This window comes from Scyliorhinus torazame, chromosome 27, assembly GCF_047496885.1.
Source record: "Scyliorhinus torazame isolate Kashiwa2021f chromosome 27, sScyTor2.1, whole genome shotgun sequence".
NCBI classification, from domain to species: Eukaryota; Metazoa; Chordata; class Chondrichthyes; order Carcharhiniformes; family Scyliorhinidae; genus Scyliorhinus; species Scyliorhinus torazame.
Genome location: NC_092733.1, coordinates 14847545 through 14858997, shown reverse-complemented (window position 1 = coordinate 14858997; position 11453 = coordinate 14847545).

Genomic DNA, 11453 nt, shown 5'->3' with positions numbered 1-11453 from the left:
GGCAGCTGATGTCGAACATTAGGAGGGTTTTGAACGTTGTTATGGCACCGGCGGAAAGAAAGGAAACAGAGGTAGTTGTGGCATTGGACGCCGAGAAGGCGTTTGATCGGGTAGAATGGGGGTACCTGATGGCAGTGCTGGAGCGGTTTGGGATTGGATCAAGGCTTGTGAACTGGGTAAAGCTATTATATAAGGAACCGAAGGCGAGTGTCCGCACAAATAATATCAGTTCGAGATATTTCTCTCTCCACCGTGGGACGAGACAGGGATGTCCTATGTCCCCCCTGCTGTTTGCACTTGCGATTGAGCCGTTGGCCATCGCATTGAGAAGTTCGGGAGCATGGAAAGGAATAGTGCGGGGGTGGGGGGATAGAGCATAGGGTGTCCTTATATGCCGACGACTTGCTGCTGTATGTGTCGGAGCCGAGTGCGTCGATAGGAGGAATATTGGAGCTATTGCGGGTATTTGGGTCTTTCTCGGGGTACAAGTTGAACCTGGACAAGAGTGAGTACTTTGTGGTGTCTCGGCCGGGGGTGGGGGGCTGCCATTCCGTAGAGCAGGGACTAATTTTAGGTATCTGGGGGTGCAGGTTGCCCGGGAGTGGGGGAGGCTTCGCAGGTGCAACATCACTAGTTTGGTGGGGAGAGTGAAAGCCGATCTGGCAAGATGGGACGACCTTCCTCTGTCACTGGCAGGTCGGGTACAGGCGGTTAAAATGAATGTGTTGCCGCGATTCCTGTTTATTTTTCAATGCCTACCGATTTTCCTGCCAAAGTCTTTTTTCAGGGAGATTGAGGGAAGGATTACCTCATTCATATGGGGAGGGAAGGTGGCCAGAGTGAGAAAGGTGCTGCTACAGAGGGGAAGGCAGGCAGGGGGTTTGGGTCTCCCGAACTTGTTGTACTACTACTGGGCGGCGAATGTGGAGAAAGTGCGGAGCTGGGTCAGAGGGGTGGATTCTCAGTGGGTCAGAATGGAGGAGAGTTTGTGCAGGGGGTCGGGGCTGAAGGCACTTGCAACAGCGCCGCTCCCGATAGCTCCGGGGAAATATTCAGGGAGTCCGGTAATAATGCTTCATTGAAAATCTGGAGGCAGTTTCACCAACACTTCGGGTTGGGTTTAGGGTCAAGGGAAATGCCAATTCGGGGGAACCACAGATTTGAGACAGGGAGGTGGGATGGAAGTTTTCGGAAATGGGAAGAGAAGGGGATTATAGACGCTAAAAGATTTGTTTCTTCGGGGTCGGTTTGCAGGATTGAGGGAGCTGGAAGCGAAGTATGGGCTAGAGCAGGGAGAAGGGTTTAGGTACATGCAGGTTCGGGATTTTGCCAGGAAGGAGATACAGAGCTTCCCAGAGGAACCGGCCTCCACATTGCTGGAGGAGGTGTTGACGACAAGGGGACTGGAGAAGGGGGCAGTGTCAGCGGTGTACGGAGCAATTCTGGAAGAGGATAGGGCACCACTGGAAGGGATCAAAGCAAAGTGGGAGGAAGAGCTGGGAGAGGTTATAGAGGAGGGGGTCTGGTGTGAGGTGCTCCGGAGAGTGAATGCCTCCACCTCATGTGCGAGGTTGGGGCTGATACAGCTGAAGGTGGTATATAGAGCGCACCTCACGAGGGCGAGGATGAGCCGATTTTTTGAAGGAGTAGAAGATGTGTGTGAGCGTTGCGGGGGGGGGGCCTGCGAATCACGTTCATATGTTTTGGTCCTGTCCAAAGCTAGGGGAGTACTGGAAGGAGGTGTTTAGGGTAATTTCCAAGGTGGTGCGTGTGAAACTGGACCCGAGTCCCCGGGAGGCCATATTCGGGGTGTCGGACCAGCCAGGGTTGGAAACGGGAGCGGAGGCAGATATCATAGCCTTCGCCTCGTTGATCGCCCGAAGGCGGATCCTGCTGGGATGGAGAGCAGCCTCTCCACCCAGGGCCCTGGCGTGGCGGGGGGACCTGGTGGAATACTTGACCCTTGAGAAGGTTAAGTTCGAACTGAGGGGAAGCTCGGAGGGGTTCTACAAGTCATGGGCACTATTTATTATGCACTTTCAAGAACTGGATAACATCGAACATTAGTTGGGGGTGGGGGGGGGGGGCTGTGTAGATTAAGGGTGACTATGGGTAATCCCTGATTCCTTTTTGTCATTTGTTTATGTAAACATGTGGGCTGAGGTTTGGGGGTTGGTGGGCGGATGGGATCGTTGTTATTGTTATGGGGATTAACATGTCTGTTGCTGATTATTGTTTATTGTTGATGGGTGTAAATGTGGGAGAAAATGTGAAAAAGGAGGAGAATTTTAAAAAATTTAAATAAAAAAATATCTGCAAATTAATCTCCAGGTAGGTGAAATATGCATCACAAAGAGATGGTGGATGCAAGAAAATTAGTGAATTAAAATTGGCAGGATTCACTCAATCTTGTTCTTATTCCTTGAAAGCACCCAGCCAGTTACTGTGTTTTTTCCCAAGTGCTACATTGTGTGCAAGCCAGCTGCAAGAGGGAGGAAAAAAACATGCACTTAACTCCAATAATTGAGAACTGAATGAAGGACAGGGAATGAAGGACACGAACAAAAGGTTATTTTCCTCACGTAGATTATCTCCACTTTACATTGGGCCCCAGCAGTCAACAGCCATTCATGGCTTAGAAACTGTTGAAACCACTTATTATTCCAGTCAAATCAGAAGCAGCATAATTAAAATATGTACAAATCTAGGAGGACTGAGTGTGTTCTGACTGGAGAGTCTACAAAGGGCTAGAAATTGGACTTTGTTGGGCGCGTTTCAACCTGCAAGTCGTACGGCCAGATGTTAGAATGGGTCATTTTTCAGGTGTCCCTGGTGACAGCCTAACAGCCTTGGAGACGGCACGGTAGCACAGCGGTAAGCACTGTTGCTTCACAGCGGCAGGATCCCAGGTTCGATTCCCGGCTCGGGTCACTGTCTGTGCGGAGTCTGCACGTTCTCCCCTGTGTCTGCGTGGGTTTCCTCCGGGTGCTCCGGTTTCCTCCCACAAGTCCAGGAAGACGTGCTTGTTAGGTGAATTGGACATTCTGAACTCTCTCGCAGTGTACCCGAACAGGCACCGGAATGTCAGGACTAGGGGCTTTTCACAGTAACGTCATTGCAGTGTTAATGTAAGCCTACTTGTGACACAAATAAAGATTATTAAATTAATTATTAACAGGAGTTAAGTGCCTGATGTGTGTATAAAATGGCACCAAAATGATAGTGATTAGTCTTCCCGATGCTACATTATTTTGCTGATCAAGTGAGTGTTCTGGCCAGAACATAAGTTTCTAATATGCAATGCAGCCCTCATCAACAAGTGTCTTGCACACCTTCAGGAGCTCATCAAATTTTAAAGACTTTTGTTGGTTGAAATAGATGATCAATTATTCATGCAAAGTAGCAGTCACTGATTTCCCTTAAGATTAAGGTCGTTGATTTCCAATTCCTGATTTTTTTCATTGTATTTTTTGAGCATAATTCATTTCTATGACAGGAAATGTGGAAACATAGGGTGGAATGGATATTGTTGATTATAGACCTTTTAAGGATTAAGAGTAGCAGGTAATGGTATAGTGGAAAGTGTATTAAAGAGAATTAAGCATTGTATATTATGGTACAGTAGGCTATAGATTACGAAGGATCAGGTAATTAACCATAGTTCACAAGGGATCACAGACATCTCTCTCCATTAGAGAGAGGTAATTGTTGGTGTAGCCTGAGGGGCACCACTCCAGCATCAAGCATGGGGCAAGGTAAAGAGATAGGCTTCCAAGAACTGCTACAGCTGGTACAGGGATTGAACTCGCATGGTTCGCATCATTCTGCGACACACTCCAGCCTACTGAGCTTACCGATTCAGTGTAATGGGGTGGAGAAAGGCTATTATTGGAGATTAAGCATAGTATGTATTAAATAATATACTATGGATTTGGGCTGTCTCATTAGTACCCTCTCCTTCTGACAAGAAGCCAGTTTTCATTGGTAATTCACTCAGTTTACGAGATGGTGACCCCTCTATAAGAGCAATCGATTTAATTAAACATTACAGACTCCCTCAAACATCATCACTAAAATATCAGGTCATTTATTCCACTTTTGTCTATGAGAGTTTGCTGTGAGCAAATTGAGGGGAGGCAGTGGCATAGTGGTATTGTCGCTGGACTAGAAATCCAGAGCCCTAAGGTCATGCTCTAGAGACCAGGGTTCGAATCCCACCACGACAGAAATTTGAATTCAATAAAAATCTAGAATTAAATGTCTCATGATGGCCATAATTCAATTGTCGTACACTAATGTTCTTTCGGGGAGCCTGCCATACATGTGACTCCAGACCCACAGCAATATCCTCCAGGATGGGCAATAAAAAAATTGACTGTCATATCAATTGTAAAGACTTCTGGACATCCTGAGGTTGCAGCCAAGCAGAACGGAACATCACCGATCTGTCAGTCACCTTCCTACCTGCTAAGTTCTCAGCTGAAACTAAACCAGAGTGCAGTGGGACAAGAAATAAAGAAGAATCATGTGGGAAATTAGCCAAGGCTGCTTCGTTAGAGCTCCTGGTCACTGGTTATAGCGCCGCCTTGACATTGGACAATGAATATGCTCAGTGACTGAGCGTACCCACACTACCCACACAGCTCTCTGGGGTAGAGAACGGTAAAGGTTCACAAACATTTGAAAACAAATCTTCACCTCATCGCAAATCTTCACCTCATCGCAAGTATAAATGGTCAACTGCTTATTCTGGCTCCTAACGCTAGACCGTCCAGGCCAGGAAAACAGCCTTTCAATGTCTACACTGTCAAGTCCCTTCAGAATTGTTTCCATATGCCCAGGGAATAGAAACATTAAAGTTGAAAAAAAATTACCTTTCGAGGCTGCACCCGACCCTCCGAAAGAGCCCAAGCCCCCACCCTTTCCCCGTAACCCAGTAATCCCACCTAACCTTTTGTCACTAAGGGGCAATTTAGCATGGCCAATCCACCTAAACTTTGGGTTGAAAGGAAACCGGAGCACCCGGAGGAAACCCCCCCACGCAGACACGGGGAGAATGTGCAAACTCCACACAGAAGGTCACAATCGAACCCGGATCCCTTGCGCTGTAAGGCAGCAGTGCTAACCACTGTGTCACCTTGCCGTTGTTAAATGAAAGAACAACAAATTTACATGTCTCTTTTTTCACCTTAAATCCTTTGAACTAGTGCTCCATTGAAATTCTTAATGCAGAAATTTGGAGACAGACTATTATAACTTCACAGCAAGATTGGAGTTGTATTGCATTGGAGATTTGTGGTGATAATAGTGGATTATCACAATCATGGAAGCAAATGTCAAGGGATTTACAAAGCCATATTTTTCTTTGAATTGGTAGATTTTGATCAGTTCATTGTTGCCTCCTGTCCATTGAAGATGAACAACAAAAGTAGATATTAGATTTGTGTCTAACATACCTGTATCAGGAATTAACAATATAAGACAACCTTCAAATGTCCTTAATGTGTTGGATTTATTGGACCTGAATTATGGGCAGCATTTAATGGATAGCCCGGTTCCCCGAGGAGTGTTAGTTGGCTGGAGATTGGTCTTCCACCCCCATCGGGTAGTGAAGTCCCTCCTCTGACAGTAGCCAGACATCCGATTAGATGCTCCATTTTAAAACTTCATTCACGGAATGTGTGTGTCACAGGCTAGACCAACATTTATTCCTCATCCCTAATTGCCCTTTGAGAAGGAGATGGTGAGCTGCCTGTTATATTAGTCTTTGGTGATATATCGTTACTCTTTGCTTCGTAATCCAGAATGGTCTGATGGCTGACGAAACTACCAATCTTTAACTTAAAGCAAAACTGATTTATTGAATAACGATTGATTAATATTGAGTTTGCACACTCCACAGAACTATAACTAGTAATCAAGTAATCTAGATTAAAGTAATAACTAATTTAAACTACACATATTAACTATGCTGTGATCTATCTCTCTTACACTCTGCTGTCTAGCAACTCCTGGTTAGAAGTACCCAAGATCCTCTGAGTTCTCATATTTATAGTGGGAACTAGTGGTGCCCTCTGGTGGTTGTGATACCCTGAGATGTAATAATTAACCCTTTACTTGTCTATATATATATACATATCATTACACTGCCTTCTTGAACAGCTCCAGTCCATGTGGTGTAAGTACACCCACAGTGCTGTTAGGGAGGGAGTTCCAGGATTTTGACCCAGCGGCAGTGAAGGAACGGCCGATATATTTCCAAGTCAGGATGGTGAGTGGCTTGGAGGGGAACTTCCAGGTGGTGGTGTTTGCATGTGTCTGCTGCCCTTGTCCTTCTAGATGGTAGCGGTCATGGGTTTGGAAGGTGCTGTTTGAAGAGCTTTGATGAGTTCCTGCAAAGCAACTTGGAATCATAGACACGGGGAGAATTGTGTGACCGGGGCCGGGATCGAACCCGGGTCCTCGGTGCCGTGAGTCATCAGTGCTAACCACTGCGCCACCGTGCCACCCTCATTATCAAGAAGAGTCAACAAATTGCTAATATCTTATCAGAACACTGTACATGCTGCCACGCGAAGTTTACCGGTTGTTTAAGAGGAAACTACGAGCGCGAGTGGATTTGTTAACTCCACCTGATACTTCAGAGATTATCAGACGATTACAACAAGCACAAATTGGCAGGAGGGAGAAATTCTCGGAGTAGTCGACCAGTGGGAGTGTTAGCTCGGAGCGACACCACCAACGAGAAATGGATACCAGCCATGATCCTAGCGAAGAGAGGTCCAATATCGTACACCGTACAGATAGACGATGAAAGAGTTTGGCAATGACACGTTGATCAATTACTTTCTGAACAAAGTGAGTTTGCAGAAACCTCTGAAGAGGTGCTACCCTTAGAGGATCTGGAGAGCTATACTTTGGAACAGAGACCAGCGACAGTGAAGAGTTCAGATTTTGTTCTTAAGGTCTTTTCAATGCCTATAGTGACAGATACTGAAATAACTACTCAAGAAGTACCATCTACAGAAAGGAATGAGGACATTTCTGAGGTAGCAAGTAACTGAGTTCAAGAATGCCGAATTCTACCAAAAAGGAATAAACGTCCACCATAGAGACTGTCTTATTGAATTATATATATGTGTGTGGAAATAACATATCAGGAGATCTGCTGTATAAATGTTAATTGCTGTCGTTGCTCTAATGAAGTAAAGAGGGAGGGATGTTATGTATCTGGGAATACATTCCTGCTGGTTCTGCATCACATGATATGTAGTGATGTCAGCAGAGTGTTTGCGTGAGCTTTGAGGAGGTCTCCATCTTGATTGAATGAGCAACATCCTTAATCAATCTGTCATCGTGTTTTACAAGAATCTATAGTGTGGTCACCTCCATACCTTTTCTCTTTGCGGCAACAAAGAAATATAACAATAATATAGTCAATTCCTTTCAAATAAATGATCTTACTGCAATGAAAAACAATCTACATTTTTCTTTGAGTCATTTGGTAGTACAGAACTTGACTATTTCTCAAAAAAGACACGTTGTTGAAGCTTTTTGTCTTGGACTCTTCAGCACAATTCTCAAGAATACCAAATATAAAGGGAACAACAATTTACACTTCATGAGAAGAGACTGCTGATTAATTGGCAAAGACATTACCAACCAGAGTTAATTGCCAATCAATCGGTAGTTTTTGGAACAGCTAAGGGGATTGTGAAATATAAACTTGCCAGGAATCAGTTTGAATTTGTGCATTGGACTGAGTGCAGAGGACATTCCACCAGAACAACTCAGGTTGTGCATGCTCAAGGTGTTTGTGGTGGGAAAGCCTTCCAGAGATGTCACTGCAGGAATAAGTTCTGCTTGAAAGTAGGTCTCCACTGCAACGGTGCCTGTCACAGCCACAAGTCCTATGGCACGTTGACCAGTGTTGACAGTGCTGCCATGTTAAATATATCTGAATTGTATTCAAACTGCTTTCGCATACATTGATGTATAAGCTATCTGAATGGTTCGCATGTGATCCTGAATGAAATATGACAGGGCATAAACCAATGAATTTGAAATGTTTGGATATCGCAAGGAATCTGAAACGTGCATTGAAAAAAGGCATGTCAGATGTCGGTAAACAGAAGGAAGAAGGTTACATCTTTGTGAATTAAATTTTATTTCTTGTTCATAAAAGTTGGCCATTTTGTGAACTGGATATATGGTCTGATCCATTAATTCTGCAAGGTTTCAAGAAATGGGCAATTTTAACAATTGGGTGTAACAATACGAAATTCATTGGTTTATGTTCGATTCTATTTCATTTTTCCAACCATTCAGATAGCTTATACGTCAACGGCTACCAACGCACAAATCCAATCAAGGCCATCTCCACCTCCATTCCCAGCTGTACCACCCAACCATCCTGACTTGGAAATAGATCGCCGTTCCTTCATCAACACTGGGTCAAGGTGCTGGAACTCGCTCCCTAACTGTACTATGGTAGCACCTTCAGCACATGGGCTGCAGAAGGTAGTTCAACAACAGCTTGTCAAAGGAAATTAGAGACGGACAATAAATGCCGGCCTTGTCAGCGCACGCCCACATCCCATGAATGAGTAAAAGCAATGAAAGGCACTCAAAACCTTTTAGAGACCTTTCCTGAGTTATATATCTTTTTTTTATAATCAACCAATGCAACATACACATTTAATCCAGACATACAAATGTTCCCTAGCACTCAGAGCTGCATAAAATATATCCTTGTGAAAGATGATTTGTCAGAGCTATGCATTTACCAGACAAGAACCCTGCTGAAAATCGATAAATAAAGACCAGTGAATTGGATTTGACTCCCTAGTCTGATATTTGAAATGTGTTGGTTTTAAAAGTTCTGTAATCACTGTTCTAGCTGTATTACAACAGTTCATGAAATATTCATGATTCTGTTTATTAAATATTTATTACGGTCTTGCTAAAACTGTATTTCACTCCTGCACTAATGTAGCATGTCCATTTGTCAAGGCAGCTTGTATTATGTTCTTTAATGTTATTTCAAGCATTTTATTCTTAAGGTAGTTGAAGGAAAAGGTAATAACAGGATGGGAGAACAGAGTGGGATTAGGACCTTGACTCATGAGCTTGACAAATGCCAATGTGCAATGGTTAACAGATGGGATATGCTAATGTATGACAAACCTTTTTGCCGGGGACCCATTTTTACCAACCGGCCATCCTTCGGGACCCAAGCCAACCGACCTTTGCGACCCACCTTCGCGACCCACCATTTTCTCTTACCTTTAATGCGAGAGGTGAGCTTGGGTTTATATTCTATAATCTAGAGTCGCAAAGAACGAGAAATGACCTAATTGAAACAGGCACTATTCTCTCAGGATTCAACAGAACAGACGCAGCATGTACATTTTCCTCAGATGGGTGGTTTACATCCTGGGGATATAGAATTTACAAGACAGAAGGGCCCAATCTTGAACAGTTGGACTGAACTTTTCTATGTTGTAATTTTGATTTAGTTCAATGTGCTCCATTCAGACTGTGGAAAATAGTCAAAAGTGCATCACTGTTCTTTCCGGAAGTTTGCAAATCAGCCTCGGCTCAATTTGGACACCATCTATTCGAAATAAAAATAATTGAAGCACTTTCCTCATTAGTTGAGTGAAAAGTGACATCATCTAATAAGGGACCAATGTACTTGTGGGGCTATAGACAATGTTTTGACTCTGCATCTAATAGATGTCCTTAACTATCTCTTGCTACTTGCCTCAATTTCAATGAGAATAAGTTCAACTGGATTGGCGCAGGCAAGCATGCCCCTTGTAATTTGCCGTTTTTTATGCATGTGAATTGCACACTGGACGATATGACCGAGTTGCTGAGGGAGATCCTGTGATGAAGCAGGTTTGAGCTTTGCAGCATCAAGATGAGTGTTCTCCTTTGTGGAGGTGACCTGTTGAGTTACGCTGCTTTACCTCCTCGATTGGCACTTTCCCTGTGCCCCCTCCCCCCAGCCATCCGTAATTGTTTGCAATCCTCCCATCTCCCAACTCATCTGGCAGCAGCAACCTGTCCAACAGAGGGTGCTCTGGCAACCGAGGGAAAGAGGGCACCTCCTTCCGCACAAAATCTCGTCACTGTATATGTCTTAAACACCCGGCAACTTATATTTCTCCTGCGACAATACCAGGGTTGCAAACCTTCCTTCCATGAAGCTGTCCCTCCCCTGTTCCATCCCTTCCTTCTTGTGCCACCGCCTATATGTTGCATCCATCCGTGCCGGGGCAAACCGGTGATTCTCACAGATAGAGGCCAGCCCCGACATAACCCCCGCAACATAATTCCGCCTCGCTGGATTCACTGTACAGCTCCCCAGAGCAAACGGAAGCTGGGCCGTAGCCAGAGACCTCAAACCTTCCCCACACACGGCGCTTCCTCCCCCCACCACTGCCAGACCTTCTCCATTTCCACCGCCCAGTAATAATACAGCAAGTCAAGAAGGGCAGGGTACCCCACCCACCCCTTCCTTTGTAAAAACACCCGTCTAACCCATCCTGCCAGCCCATACGAAAGGCGAGATTAACCTGCCTGTAATGATATGTATATATGTAGATAACTAAAGGGTTAATTATTACATCTCAGTGTAACACAATCACTAGAGGGCACCACTGTACCCACTATAAATAAGAACACCTAGAGGACCTTGGTCTCTCTCTTCCAACCAGGAGTGACTAGACAGTAGAGTGTAAGATAGGTAGATCACAGCATAGTTTAGCACGTGTAGTTTGAATTAGTTAATACTTTAATATAAATTACTTGATTACTAGTTATAGTTCTGTGGAGCGTGCAAACTCAATCGTTACTCAATAAATGAGTTTGCTTTAAGTTGAAGACTCATGGTTTCTTTAGAGTCACACCATCAGACCATTCTGGAAAGAAGCAAAGAGTAACGAGATATATTACCAAAAGAGTAATATAACACTGTCCACTTATCAAAGAGTGCCTTTGGCAGGAACATCGGGACGGACTAAAACACAAACAGAAATCTTGGAAGGATGTTCATTTTGACCATCTGCACCCGCCCAGCTAATGAAAATGGGAGGGTTTTCCACCTCTTCAGATCCCCTTTCACCCCCTCCACCAAGCCAGGCACGTTCCATTTATACATCGTGGCCCTATCACGAACAACCTGAATACACAAATACCTGAACCTACTTCTGGCCAGCTGAAAGGGCCTCAAATCTGCCCCTCTCCCTAAGGCATTCACCCAAAACACTTCACTTCTGGTCACATTCAATTTGTAGCTTGAAAAAGCACCAAACTTCTCGAATATGTATACATAATCCTATCCATACAATCCAATGGATTAGAAATATACAACAAGTCATCTGCATACAACGAGGCTCTATGCTCTCTGCCTCTCCTTACAATGCCGACCACTTCCCTGATGCCCG